Raw genomic sequence first — 15,470 nt, 5'->3', positions numbered from 1 at the left:
CCAGAGAATGTTATTCTGTCCTAACTGCAGAATAGAGACAGATTTAAACCCAGTTCTTTCCATCTCACTGGTAGACATGGATGTTGTATTTAGAGATACCTGGAATTTCGCTGCCCATTCCTAAGAATGTGCATTTGTGTTAAGCACTGAGGTAACTTCTCCACAGATGGAAAGATTCTTCTGGGTTTCTGGGGCTTCCCTGTGGGCTCAGTGGTAAAGAATCACCTGCCAATGCAGGAGACATGGGTTCAATCCCTGAGTGGGGAAGATCCCCTGGAGAAGGAAATGGCAACCCACTCCAGTACTCTTGCCTGGGAAATCCCATGAACAGAGGAGCCTGGTGGGCTACAGTCCAAAGGATCACAAAAGTTGGACATGACTTGGTGACTAAACAACAACCTTATATTTTTTTATTTATTTTTACACACAAGGGACTGAAAGGCATTAGTATAGTCTAGTCTCTGAATATAATCAGGGCTAGTATGTTACAAGATCTTAGTTCTACCCTCTTTGTTTAGCTGGGAGTACTTTTGGCTATAGTTAGAGAATTCACAGCTAACAGTAGTCTAAACAATAAGGAAATTCAGTTATATTATACACCAAGAAGTCTGGTTGTCCCAGGCTTGATGTGATAGCTTGATAAAACCTTGAAAGATGCAAGGCCTGTCATTCGGTTCTGTTGTTGTCAGCCCATCGTCTTTTCTGCCTTAGGTCACATGACGGCTGCTGCGGTTCTACGTATCAGAGCATTCCATGTCCACATTCAAGGTGGAAAGAGTGAATGAGCTGTACCAGAGAGTACTCTGCATATCTGTCCTGTTGTAAGGAAGGAAGATCCTTTCCAGAAGTTCCCAGCAGACTTCCTCTTCCATCCAGCTGACTGGAGCAGTGTCACGTGGACACGTGAAGCTGTAGGAGAGACGAAGAATGTAAGTTGTTTTCAGTCTTTCTTTTTAATTTTAAAGTTATTTATTCCTTTGGCTGCTCCGGGTCTTAGTCATAGCATACAGGATCTTCGGTCTTCGTTGCGACACTTAGGATCTTTAGGTGCGGCTCTCAGGATCTTTAGGTGTGGCATGTGAACTCTTGGTTGCAACATATGAGATCAAGTTCCCTGACCAGGGATTGAACCCAGGCCCCCTTTATTGGGAGCACAAAGTCTTAGCCACTGGGCCACCAGGAAAGTCCCTAACCTCTTTAATAGAAAGTGGCAAAGGAGAAGAGAAATGGGATGGTCATTGTACCAATGACACCATCTGCCATACCTTATCATTGTTCTGAGAGATTATTTCAGGGCTGCACGACCCAGATTTTAGGCTCTAACAGTTTTGCAAATTCCTAGATATGTTGAAGAAGGAAGATATTGACCTATTTTTTTTCAGGGAGGGCGGGATTTAAACCTTCTGTGGGCTTACGAGTTAAGCAGACTTTCCCCACCACTTTGGGATTTTTTTTTTTTCATTTTTTGGTTTGTTTTAGTAATTATTATCCAAGGAACTGTAGTATAACCATAAAAAAGGGAAAATTATGTGATGATTTTGAGTAACTGAACCAGAAAAGAAAATAATCCGGAGCCTTTACTTTTGAAAGTTAGCAGTAAACTTAGAATATCCAATTGGAATGAAATTTACTGTGCCTTTCCCTTTGGGATATAATTGGGCTATTATTGAGCTTACCAAATAGCAAACAATGAAAAGAAAGAGTCAATTTTAACTGATAACACCTACCTCTATCTATACCCAAAAGCCTTTTGCCTGACCCTCATTATACAACCAAAATCTATTTCCATTTACTGGAAGAGAAAAGATTGATTTTCTCATTTCGTTTTAGATAAACACTGATAACTACACTCTGAAAAAGTACCATTCACCTGCAGTGTCTTCTTCCCTAGGGTCCCATCAAATTAAAATTACTTAATTCCCCCAATCGAGACACAAATTTCTCTTGTCAAAATATATAAATTAGGGCCAAAAATAGAACCTGAAAATTAAAATGAATAAGAAGTAATACTTTTTACCCACATACCAGTAGACCAAATTTAAAAAATTGGCAGCTCTCACTAAAAATGTTTTCATCCATATATTAGGAAAGAAAATGAAGAGGCCCAGAAACTTTTACTGACATTAATTTTATTTTGGAGTTTGAATTCGTGATCAGTTCTCAGTCTCTTTGTTTCATTTTTATGATATAAAGGGAGCCAGAGACTGGTCCTTAAATATATATATATATAACATAAATATATATATATATATATATAGCATAAATATATATATATAGCATAAATATATATATATATATTTATATAACATACCCATGATTTATAGAAGCCTGTCACTTCTTCAATGAAGCCACTTCTACCCAATACCAAACCATATTACACAGCAATACCAGACAGTGTGGTTTTTTATTGACGCCTTCAAAATCTAGTCCACTTTGCTCCTTGTCATCATTATTACTATCATCATCATCATCATCATCATATCTGTTTATTTGGGGAACTCATACATGGATAACAGCTTAGTCAGTAGGAAGCAAATGTTTCTGGATGCCCTCCTCCAGCTCTATTTATTTTCTTTTACAAATTGCAAGAAAGTGGACGAAGCTGGACTACCCCATGCTCATCCAAAGATGTCCTAGAATTTGTGGGCTAAACATGGTTTGGCAATAATATAGAGGGTTAGAATACACAGGGACAGAGGAGCCTGGTGGGCTGCCATCTATGTGGTCGCATAGAGTCAGACATGACTGACGCGACTTAGCAGCAGCAGCAGCAGCAGCAGCAGCAGCAGAATGCATTGTAGGGCTGTCCTAACCTCATTTTGCTCTATCCTTGCCACTGTCCCAAAGGCCCAAACTGGGTAAAGGTAGATTCTAAGACTAATGTAATTACAGTGTATCTATGTGGGTTTCATCACTGTCAGATGTAACACAAATATGTCCTCATTGCAACTTGAAATTCACTGTCTAAATCCACTAGAGGAGAGAGTATCATGGTTTAACAAAATGCCACATAATGAGCCGATTAGGCTCTGGCTTTGTGTAGACTGCTTATGGTAGATTTGACCTGCCCATGAAGATCCACCCCACAAGGGTAACAGTCATATCAGTTCTCTATGACAAGTGCCTTCTTGTCCCTGCCAGCCACTGGTCACCGCTGACTATTAGAGAATGACATGTGCCCCAAGCTATGACAGCCAGATCCTCTGTCACAGGACCTAAGAATCAGGATTCAGAGGAGAATCAGAATTCCCTGGGTCTGGCTTGAACTGAGGACATGGAAATTTAGGGTCTGTGGAGGGATGGCTCTGAGCACAAAGAAACAAAGATAACTAAGAAAAGAAAGAAAATTCTGAAATATATGAGCAGAGACAAACAGTGCTAGGAAACCCTAGGTATACTCTGATAGGGGAGAGAGAGGGGAAGGGAGAGAGAGACTGCGTTTCCGTGGGTTTGGACAAATGTGTAATGGCATGACTCCAGTATTATAGTATCATATGCAGTGGTTACTGCCCTAAAAATCCTCTGTGCTCTGCTGGTTCATCCTTCCCTTCCCCCAGCTGGCAACCACTGATCTTTTTACTGTTGACATAGCTTTGTATTTGTCACAATGTCATATAAGTGGAATTAAACCATGTGTAGCCTTTTCAAATTGGTTTCATTCACTTATCAATATGCATTTAAGTTTCTGCCATATTTCTTCATGGCTCGATGGCTCTTTTTTCACCACTGAATAATATTCCACTGTCTGTATATACTGCACTTAAGTTGTCCACTGAACTGATAAAGGATATTTTGGTTGCTTCCAAGGGTTTGGCAGTTATGGATAAAGCTGCTATAAACATCCATGTGCAGGATTTTGCATGGCCATAAGTTTTCAACTCCTTTGGGTAAATACCAAAGAGCGTGATTGCTGGATCTTTTGCTAAGACTATGTTTAGTTTTCTAAGAAACTGCCAAACTGTCTTCCAAAGTGGCCGTGTCATTTTGCATTCCCATCAGCTATAAATGAGAGTTCCTGTTTTTCCACATCCATGCCAGCATTTGATGTTGTCAGTTTCCGGATTTTGGCCATTCTGATAGCTGTATAATAGTATTTTTTTGTTTTAATTTGTATTTCCCTGTGATGACGTGATGTGGAGCATCTTTTAATATGCCTGTTTGACATATATATGTCTTCTCTAGTGAGGTGTCTGTTAAGGTCTTTGGCCCATTTTTTAACCAGGTAGTTTGTTTTATTGTTGAGTTTTAAGACTTTGTACATTTGGAGAACAGCTCTTTATCAGATGTGTCTTCAGCAAATACTTCCTCCCTGTCTATAGCTTTTAAAAAACAGTCCTTTAGTTTTGGCTGTGCTGTGTCTTCATTGCTGCCCTCTGGGGTTCTCTAGTTACCGAGAGCAGGGGCTACTCTCCAGTTGCGGTGCGCGGCTTTCTCATTGCGATGGCTTCTCTTGTTGTGGAGCACAGACTCTAGGGTCTGTGCTCCCTATTAGTAGTTCTGTTGCGCAGGCTTGGTAGTTGTGGCACATGGGATTAGTTGCCCTACAGCACGTGGGATCTTCCCAGACCTAGGATAGAACCTGTGTCCCCTGTATTGCAAGGCGATTCTTAACCACTAGACCACCAAGGAAGCCCTCCAGTCTATAGCTTATCTTCTCATTCTCTTACAGTGTCTTTTGCAGAGCAGAAACCTTTAGTTTGAATGAAATCCTCCTTGGCAGTTATTTCATTGATGGATCATGCCTTTGGTGCTGGGTCTAAAGAAGTCATTGCCAAACCCAAGGTCATCCAGATTTTCTCCTTTTTTATCTTTAGAAGTTTAACAGTTTTGTGGTTTACATCTAGATCTGTGATCCATTTTGACTTAATTTTGGACTTAATAATTTAAGTTATTTCTTCTAACTTCACATGCATCTACAACTGTCCAAATAAAAAAGGACCATTGATTAAGCCCAAGAACTCAGCTCTGTGGTCTCTATTAATTCATATCACATTCTCATAAAAGTAGTCTCATGGTCTATGGGAAATAAAAGGAGAGTTTGTGATCATCTAAGTGGAGAATAAGGAAAGATATAAGCATCTGAATGCAGAGTTCCAAAGAATAGCAAGGAGAGATAAGAAAGTCTTCCTCAGCGATCAATGCAGAGAAATAGAGGAAAACAATAAAATGGGAAAGACTAGAGATCTCTTCAAGAAAATTAGAGATACCAAGGGAACATTTCATGCAAAGATGGACTCAATAAAAGACAGAAATGATATGGACCTAACAGAAGCAGAAAATATTAAGAAGAGGTGGCAAGAGTACACAGAAGAACTGTATAAAAAACATCTTCATGACCCAGATAATCATGTGTGATCACTCACCTAGAGCCAGGCATCCTGGAATGTGAAGTCAAGTTGGCCTTAGAAAGCATCACTACGAACAAAGCTAGTGGAGGTGATGGAATTCCAGTGGAGCTATTTCAAATCCTAAAAGATGATGCTGTGAAAGTGCTGCACTCAATATGCCAGCAAATTTGGAAAACTCAGCAGTGGCCACAGGACTGGAAAAGGTCAGTTTTCATTCCAATCCCAAAGAAAGGAAATGCCAAAGAATGCTCAAACAACTGCACAATTGCACTCATCTCACACACTAGTAAAGTAATGCTCAAAATTCTCCAAGCCAGGCTTCAGCAATACATGAACTGTGAACTTCCAGATGTTCAGGCTGGTTTTAGAAAAGCCAGAGAACCAGATATCAAATTGCCAACATCCACTGGATCATCGAGAAAGCAAGAGAGTTCCCAAAAAACATCTATTTCTGCTTTATTGACTATGCCAAAGCCTTTGACTGTGTGGATCACAATAAACTGTGGAAAATTCTGAAAGAGATGGGAATACCAGACCACCTGACCTGCCTCTTGAGAAACCTGTATGCAGATCAGGAAGCAACAGTTAGAACTGGGCATACAACAACAGACTGGTTCCAAATAGGAAAAGGAGTACGTCAAGGCTGTATATTGTCACCCTGCTTATTTAACTTCTGTGCAGAGTACATCATGAGAAATGCTGGGCTGGAAGAAGCACAAGCTGGAATCAAGATTGCTGGGAGAAATATCAATAACCTCAGATATGCAGAGGTGACACCACCCTTATGGCAGAATGCAAAGAAGAACTAAAGAGCCTCTTGATGAAAGTGAATGAGGAGAGTGAAAAAGTTGTCTTAAAGCTCAGCATTCAGAAACTAAGATCATGGCATCCAGCCCCATCACTTCATGGCAAATAGATGGGGAAGCAGTGGAAAGAGTGACAGACTTTATTTTGGGGGGCTCCAAAATCATTGCAGATGGGGACTGCAGCCCTGAAATTAAGATGCTTACTCTTTGGAAGAAAAGTTATGACCAACCTAGACAGCATATTAAAAAGCAGAGACATAGAGACATTACTTTTCCAACAAAGGTCCATCTAGTCAAAGCTATGGTTTTTCCAGTGGTCATGTATGGATGAGAGAGTTGAACTATAAAGAAAGCTGAGTGCCAAAGAATTGATGCTTTTGATTTGTGGTGTTGGAAAAGGCTCTTGAGAGTCCCTTGGACAGCAGGGAGATCCAACCAGTCCATCCTAAAGAAAATCAGTGCTGAATAGTCATTGGAAAGACAGATGCTGAAGCTGAAACTCCAATACTTGTGGCCACCTGATACAAAGAACTGACTCATTTGAAAAGACTCTCATGCTGGGAAAGATTGAAGGTGGGAGGAGAAGGGGACAACGGAGGTTGAGATGGTTGGATGGCATCACTGACTCAATGAACATGAGTTTGAATAAACTCAGGGAGGCCTGGCATGCTGCAGTCCATGAGGTTTCAAAGAGTCAGACATGACTGAGCAACTGAACTGAACTGATTCCATGTAGGTTATAAGATATTTAATATAGTTCCCTGTGCTATACAAGTCCTTGTTGGTTATCTATTTTATATATAGCAGTGTGTATATGTTAACCCTAAACTCCTAGTTTCTCTCTCCCTCCCCTCCCACTTGGTAATTACAAGTCTGCTCTCTGTGTCTGTGAATCTATCTCTGTTCTATAGACATTTTAAGGATAGTTAGCTGATGTGATTAAAGAAAAAAATACCTTCTCTGCCTTTTGAACACTTAAAAGTGCCGTTGAGAGGTACTTGCCCCAAACTGATACCATACAATGAATACAGACACCAGATAGGTTGACTCAGACATAAGTGCCTGGTACCTGGAAAAGGGAGGTTTCATCCCCCAGACTCTAGTTCCACAGAAGATTTCCTTCAGAGCAGGGATCAACAAGCTACAGCCAAAGGGGGAGTCTGGCCCGCAGGTCATTTTGCTTTAACCCCCAAGCTAAGAATGGTTTTGTATTTTTGATGGCTAAAAATTAATGATATTGGTGGCTGTGAACATCATATGCAATTCATAGTGTAGTCCATAGTAGTGTCATAGAGTTCAGTTGGCACCTAGGCACTCCCATTTGTTTACATGTTTCTGGCTGTTTTCCCACTATAGCAGGAGAGGGGAATAGTTAAAACAGGGCCTGTATGGCCTGCAGAGCCTGAAATAGTTAATATCTCCCTTCATGGAGAAAGCTGGCTGACTTGTGTTGTAGAGGAATTGAAGGGCTTGAGTCCTGATCTATTTGACAGAGTTCATGCTGAGTATCTAATTCTGACTGTTCCAAGACCTTTCTCTGGGCTACCAAGTTTGAACACAAGAGAGTCATTGTGTCTGTGGCCAGTGGGGGAAAGAGCCCTGAATCGGAGGTTAAAAGCCCACAGTGAGAAAAACAGGCTCTGTAGCCTTGAAAGACCCACAGGCAGTTTTTGTCACAAAGAGGAAGGAAGAGGCTGATTTGTGGCAGAGGGCGCTTGGAGAGGTAGGGATAACGGACTGAGGTCAGCCAGGAACTCAGAGAGCTAAAATAAGTGCAAGTCAGTAATTGCATTTCCATAGTGTCCAAGCCCCAGGGGCCCGGCTAAAGCAGCCAAAATGGATTGAATTCATGCTAGGAGCAAGGCTTGCTATTGATCAAGTAGGCCCATCTAGCAGTCCTGCATCTTATCAGGAATCATTACTCTCCAAGAAATCCTTCCTAGAAGCAGATCTCCATCACTTTCCTGATGACTCAAGAAAGCATTCTAGGCAGGATAAAGTCGGCAGGATGGATCCCTGCAGCACAAGCTAAAGAGGGGAGAGGATGTGAAGGTAAGCAGGAGCTCATTCAAATTCAGCTCACATTCATCTGATGCAGAGCAAAGTTTTTGCCCGGATATTACCAGTCATTCTGACCCCTAATGTCTGGATGGAGAAGCTAAGACTGACAGTTTTAGAATTTTTTCATGAATCACAGTGCTAGTAAGCGAAAGTAACAGAAAGAAGCAATGCTGGCAAGCTAGAGTGGCATCAAGGGATGAGAACAGGAAGAAAGAGGTAATGGAGGAATTCCACTGCACATGGGAGCCCAGGTGGCCACTCCCGGATCTGGGCCTTGAACTCTGTAGGTTGATACCAGCTCCCACAGTCGGCCTGGAACCAGGAGTGAGCATATTAAGGAGGTTGGGAATGATGAAGACAACTCAAGCTTTAACTCTGAGTGAAGGTAGAGTGTTCCCTAGGATGTATGGTTTTTTCACAAGAGGAAAGGGCTGCACACACACAGATTAAGGACAAGGAGTCTGAAACCAGAATGCCCACTTAGTAGCTCTGTGAGCTTGGGCAAAAGTCACTTAACCTCTCTTTGCCTCAGCAAAATAGGGTCAACACTAGCATCTGTTTCATGTGTTTGTTCTGAAGATTAAAAGGGGTTAATATTTGTAAAGTGGAAATATGCCTTTATTAAATAAAGTAGATGATGGAGATCATTAGGTACATGCTTGTAAACACTGACTTGAATATTCATTGGAAGGGCTGGTTTTGAAGCTGAAGCTCCGATACCTCGGCCACCTGATGTGAAGAGCTGACTCATTGGAAAAGACTGATGCTGGGAAAGAGCGAAGGCAGGAGGAGAAGGGGATGACAGAGGATGAGATGGTTGGATGGCATCGCTGACTCAATGGACATGAATTTGAGCAAACTCTGGGAGGTGGTGAAGGACAGGGAAGTCTGGTGTGCTGCAGTCCATGGGGTTGCAAAGAGTCAGACATGACTTAGTGACTGAACAACAACAAAAACATCCACTAACCAATTCTCTAGGGGGGAAGATCCGGTTTCTCTTGTAAATACTCCCACTGTGGCATGTTTGAAGCTACTGGTGTAGTGTCATTGATTGCAAAATTAGGAAGCGATAGGTCCAGTACCCACCCCCAACCCCCATTATATGGTATTTCCACCATGCAGTTACAATAGGTGTACTGGACCCCAAGAGCATGATCATACCATGTACTTAATGATTAGAAAGTGATGAGTTTTGAGTATTACGTTTGCTTTTAAAATAGTTAAATTGGAAGTTTATATAACTTACTTTCAAATGTAGGCTATGTTTAACAACTCTCAATGCCTGACATTTTGACAGTTGGCCCTCACAAGCATGTAGTTAGTGGCACATAATTTGGAGACTTCAGTCTTCATGGCAAAGGAGAGATTTGTAGGATGAATTGCTAAGTGGAAGAGTCAAACCTCTGTGCCTCAGGGGACATGAAGAGTGGTTAAGATGTGGGGGAACAGGCAACTGCATCTGTTCAGGTGGACCTCTCCAGGTGGCAGCAGAAGCTGTTGCCAGCCCAGCACTGTCAACTCCTGGAAGCCATCCCAGACTGTGCATCTGCTCTTGCAGCTTCCCCTTGCAAGAGGGTGGATTTATGGAAGCCTTTCTTTATTGTGGAACACAAAGGAGCCACACTGGATTATGTTGGCAGCACCAGTGAACACAATGAGGGCTTAGTTCGGAATTTAGGTAGTGCTTTATCAACACTGGGATAATTCAGATGTGCAATGATGGGGAAACAAAGCGTGTTGTCATCCCAGCCATGTTTCTCCCTGCTTTCCTTGTATTCTTCCTTGAGGGTCATCAGGCTGCTGAATCATTGTCCAGGAGAGGATGGTACAGGCTGTGTTGGAGCTGTCTTTGAGAAAAAAGGTAAACCTTGGAATATTGGTGTAGATTTATTCTGAGAAGTTCTTTCAGCCCTCCTGTTTAAAACAAACAGCATTAGTAGATATTAATAGATTTATTTTTAAATAATTGAATGAATAAGTGAATGAAAACAATTAATCAACAGTGGGTTTTTTTTCCCAAGGGAAAAAAAAAGAACTATGTAACTCTTGACATGAATATGGTTCTCCACACTATAGTAGAATTTCTTTTCATAACATAATCTTCCTTTTCCCCATCTCTGCTAGAAGAATATATTTACCTATTCTATTGATGTTGTGTTCAGTCTCGTAACTTACTTTGGCCAATGAGATGTTAGCAAGCATGGTGCAAGCAAAGTGTTTAAGCATACTTGGAGGTTGGACATGCATGCTTGTGTATCTGCTGTCACCATGAGAAAAGCTTCCCCTGGGAAGTTGGTAACTCTCAGTCCTGGGCTAAAGGATGAGACACATTGAGCAGAACAGAACCCAGCCCAGAGAAAGGCAAGCCTGGCTGGGTCTACAGCTTGAAGCAGAACAGCCTATTAGAAGCCAAAAGACAGCACCTAAACTCAGCCAATTCACAGACACATGAGTGTAGTTGTTTGTTAGGCAGCAATAACTGATTAATACAGCCCAGATGGGGCCATACCCAGGGTCCTGTCTCTGGGAAGAACTGGATGGGATTAGTACTTTGTACCAAGACTTTGCAAGGAGAAAGGACACTTTTCAATTAATTTACTCATCCATTATCTTTACCAAGAGCCTATCGTGTGGTAGACACTCTGCAAGATACACAAGTACAACCTGGCATTGAAAACCAAAATTCCACTCTTTAATTTAAAGGATCATTAATTGGCTTTCATCTAAGGAGCTTGAGTCATGGTTATTCTGAATATATGTGGTGCCTGCCTATATTCTTTCCATTAAGGGACACATGAAGCCCCTGAAATTTTCAACTGGCTTTATTATCTGGAAGGAGCGATGAATAAAGTATCTCTCTTCTCTGTGTTTAAAAGGCCACTTGGCTTACATATTAGTTAGGACTCTCTTTCTGTAAGAGGTGAAAACCCACCTCAAAGTGGTGTAAGCCTAAGAAGAAACCTATTAGTCACCTAACTGAAAATTCCAGAGAACTTACACTAGGAAAAGATTAACCCAGGGATTCAAGGCATATCATTAGTACTTACTTTCTCTCTTTCCCTTGGGTCTACACTTTTTTTGTGTGTTGGCTTCATTTCTAGAGTCCTTGTGGCAGTCAAAAACTCCTGGTCTTCATAACCCCAAGTTCAAATCCAAAGGAAAAAATATTTTTCCATAGCTCCCACCAAGTCCAGGGATTGACTCTGACTGGGATTAGTGGTGTAATTTGAGTCACATGCCTATCCCTGAACCAATCATTGCAATTGAAGAAATGAAATGTTTTGTTTGACTAGGGATAGTTATGTATCGTGATCATGCCTTCCTCAAAGAGTCACAAGTGAAGGAAAGAAAAAAAAAATAGGAGTAAAGTCTCCAGAAATAAGGTGAAAGAAAACTTTATGGACAGAAAGAAACAAATGTATAGTTAGGTTATTTTAAAAGTAAATATGTAGGTATTGTGATTTTTGACAAGGATGCTACATGTAACTGAATGAGGTTGGACTCCTACCATATTAAAAATTAATTGGACCAAAGACCTAAATGTAAGAGCAAAAACTATAAAAATTATTAGAAGAATACATAAGTGAATCTTTGTGATCTTAGATTTGGCAATGAATTCTTAATACCAAAAGCACAAACAGCAAAAGAAAAATAAGATAAATTAGACTTCATTAATGCTTCAAAGGGCACTGTTAAGAAAGTCAAAAGACAACCCACAGAATGGGATATATTATTTGCAGATCACATTTCTGATAAATGACTTATATCTAGAATATATAAAGAACTCTCACAACTCAATAATAAAAAGATAACCCAGTTAAACATGGGCATATGGATCCAAATAGACATTTCTCCAAATAAGGTATACAATTGGCCAACAACATGAAAAGAAGCTCAACATCAGTAATCATTAGAGAAATGGAAATCAAACCACAATTAGATACCACTTCATACCTACTAGGATGTGTATGATTAAAAAAATCAATTGTTGGCACAGATGTGGAAAGATTGGAACCTTTTTATACACTGATGGTGGGAGTGTAAAATGGTGCAGCCTCTATGGAAAACAATATGGTGTTCATTCAAAAAGTTAAATATAGATTTGTCATTTAACTCAACTGTTCCATTCCTATATATATTTACATCCAAGAGAAATGAAAGCATATCTACATAAAAATTTGTCCACAACTGTTCATAGTAACTATTAGTCATGATAGCCAAGAAGTGAAAAATATCCAAATATCTGTCAACTGATGAATGAATAAACAAAATGTGGCACATCCATACAATGGAATATTATTTGGCTACAAAAAGAAATGAAATAGGGATGCATGCTACAGCATGGATGAACCTTGAAAATATTATGCTAAGCGAAAGAAGCCAGTCATAGAAGAAAGTCATAGAGGCAGAAAGTAGTTAGTGATTAGCTAGGTCTGAAGGAGATGTGGGGATCAAGAGGTAATTCAAAGGTGTAGGGTTTAAGGGAGTGAATTGTATGGCATGTGAGTTGAATCTAAATAAAGCCATTACAAAAGAAGAGTAAATATCTACCAACATCAAATAGTCCAATTTCTCAAATAGACTAATACTTTACAGTCCTAACCATTAAATAGAAAATGAAGTTATGTATTTATAAAATAGTTTGATATTTTCTTCCATGAAGATTTGAGTAGCTCCATCTAATTTTCCTTCCTCATCATTTTGTTTCTTATTATAGTATGTTGTTCTATATCATGGAAACTTCCTTTTGTATTAAAAATAATAATAAAAGTAATAAATCATAATGAGTTGACAAAAATGAAATGAATTGTAAATCATTTCACATTTATATTATGCTAGGAATTTCAGATTATGTAAGGATGATTGATATCACTTATTAATAGAACAATCCATACGAAGCAATCAATATGTATTAGGTTTGGTAATCTTTTACAGGCATGCCTAATTAGCATTTTCTACTTACATTTCTCAATAAAAATAGAATCTCCTAGCATTCTGAAGATTGCATTAATTTGTAACACCTGATGGCACAGAAAGAGAGGAAATTTTAAGTCTTCATTAATGGCCTGGAAGAGAGAATAAACAGCAGGCTCATTAAATTTTACACTGATACCCAATTAGAAAGTTTTCCCACACTAGGAAGGCCAATAAAGTTATAAAAATAGATCATGGGAATTTGATTTGATGTGGACAAGAATCAAACTAGGGGGAATTTAATCCGTTTGACAACAAGGTAATGTTTTTGAAGGAGGTAAAATAACTATGGCAAATTTTACTCGAAAGGTAGTGTGGGCCAAAGACAGCTAGAACTTACAGGGTAAATGTAGGCAGACATAAACATTCAATGGGATATAAAGATATTCTGTCCATATTGGACAGAAGATCACAACATAAGAATTTAAATGTCAATAGTTGAGTATACTTAATTAAACCCCTGTTTAGATTGTGTTTAAGAACTTACAGTCAGGAGTCAGATAGCTCAAGTCTCAATCTAGTTTCTGCCATTTACTTGAACAAGTTAATTTACTTCTGTACACTTCATTTCCCTCATGTATAAAATCTAGATAATAATTTCTAACCAGAATAAAGAATATATTAATAGCTGGGAATCCTGCATAGTGTCTGGCACTTAGGGACTAATACATGTTTGCATTTTTAATTATTATTATTTTTATTACTATTTCAGCAGCTTCCTAATGGTTCCTCCTGACTTCTGTCAACACCTCGCTTTGCCACTGAGTGATCTTTATAATAAACAAATGTGAAACTGTTGCATTTTGGCTTAAAACATTCTACTGGCTGCATGAAGCCCATGGACCAAAGTTCAAATCATTTGCATGGCACGTAAGACTCTTTGGAGAAGGAAATGGCAACCCACTCCAGTATTCTTGCCTGGAGAATCCCATGGACGGAGGAGCCTGGGGGGCTACAGTCCACGGGGTCGCAAAGAGTCGGACACAACTGAGTGACTTCACTCACTCACTCTAAGACTCTTTAAGCTCCAGCCTCGATCCCCTTCTCTGTCTTTAGCTATTTCTCTTTGTGTACTCTACCACTGAAGTTAACACAGGCTTTTGCTTCTCTTGGAACCCCAAATGTCTACTTGAACTATTCCTTTTTCCTGAAATGGGAGAAAAGAAACATTCTTCTTGTCATGAACTGCAGAGTCTATACTTTTTGCCCGACTAGCAACTAGTTAGTGTGGATTTCCTGAATACAATCAGAAGACATGGAATACCCGAATCAGAGACAAATATCTTTATTACTCACAGCACAACAATAAGCATGAGGTTAATGTTTGTGCCACTTTTCCTTGCCTGCCAAGTCCCACAAAGGCGACATGTTGTGGCCCAGGTGGATGCTTCACACAAAGTAGGTTTGTGTCACGGCTGCAGAACTGCAATCTTAGGAAATGAAAATAGCTTGTATAATGGGCTACAAGGAAACCTGCCTGAACTTTGCTCCAGATGTAGATATTATCTTTTTTTTAATTTTTTAATTGAAGGATAATTGCTTTATAGAATTTTGTGGTTTTCTGTCATACATCAACAAGAGTCAGCCATAGGTACAGCCATGTCCCCTCCCTCCCATCTCCTTCCCATCCCATCCTTCTAGATTGTCACAGAGCCACTGTTTGAGTTCCCTGAGTCATACAGCAAATTCCCATTGGCTATCTATTTTACATATGGTATTGTAAATTTCTGTTACCCTCTCCATACATCTCTCCTTCTCCCTCCTTCCATCCCCCCATGTCCATAGGTCTGTTCTCTGTGTCTGTTTTTCCATTGCTGCCCTGAAAATAAATTCATCAGTGTCATCTTTTTAGATTTCATATATATGTGTCAGTATATGATATTTATATTTCTCTTTCTGACTTCACTCTATATAATAGGCTCTAGGTTTGTCTACCTCATTAGAACTGACTCAAATGTGTTCCTTCTTGTGGCTGAGTAATATTCCATTGTATATATGTACCACAGCTTCTTTATCCATTCATCTGTCAATGGACATCTAGGTTGCTTCCATGTTCTAGCTACTGTAAATAGTGCTGCAATGAACATTGGGGTACATGTGTCTTTTTCAGTTTAGGTTTTTTCAGTGTATATGGCTAGGAGTGGGATTGCTGGTTCATATGGTGGTTTTATTCTTAGCTTTTTAAGGAATCTCCATACTGTCTTCCATAGTGGCTATATCAGTTTACATTCCCACCAACAGTGCAAGAGCGTTCCCTTTTCTCCACACCCTCTCCAGCATT

General features: G+C 39.8%; 1 long non-coding RNA gene across 7 annotated transcripts in view; it reads left to right on the top strand.

The window, feature by feature from the left end:
• LOC129639418 (uncharacterized) overlaps positions 1–15,470 on the top strand; it is a 172,596-nt gene that overhangs the window by 127,487 nt on the left and 29,639 nt on the right. For 3 of the 7 annotated variants that reach the window (XR_008708392.1, XR_008708389.1, XR_008708391.1), the window contains exon 3: positions 712–929. This is a non-coding gene — a long non-coding RNA (uncharacterized LOC129639418). Of the gene's footprint in view, positions 1–711; positions 930–4,669; positions 4,876–8,906; positions 9,016–13,901; positions 14,019–15,470 lie in introns of those variants that run through there. The other 4 variants (XR_008708390.1, XR_008708395.1, XR_008708394.1 and 1 more) reach the window with 4 other exon arrangements.

Source organism: Bubalus kerabau, chromosome X (genome assembly GCF_029407905.1).
Source record: "Bubalus kerabau isolate K-KA32 ecotype Philippines breed swamp buffalo chromosome X, PCC_UOA_SB_1v2, whole genome shotgun sequence".
Lineage (NCBI taxonomy): Eukaryota > Metazoa > Chordata > Mammalia > Artiodactyla > Bovidae > Bubalus > Bubalus kerabau.
Note: the sequence above shows the minus strand (reverse complement) of the source record. Positions and strands in the feature narration are given on the sequence as shown.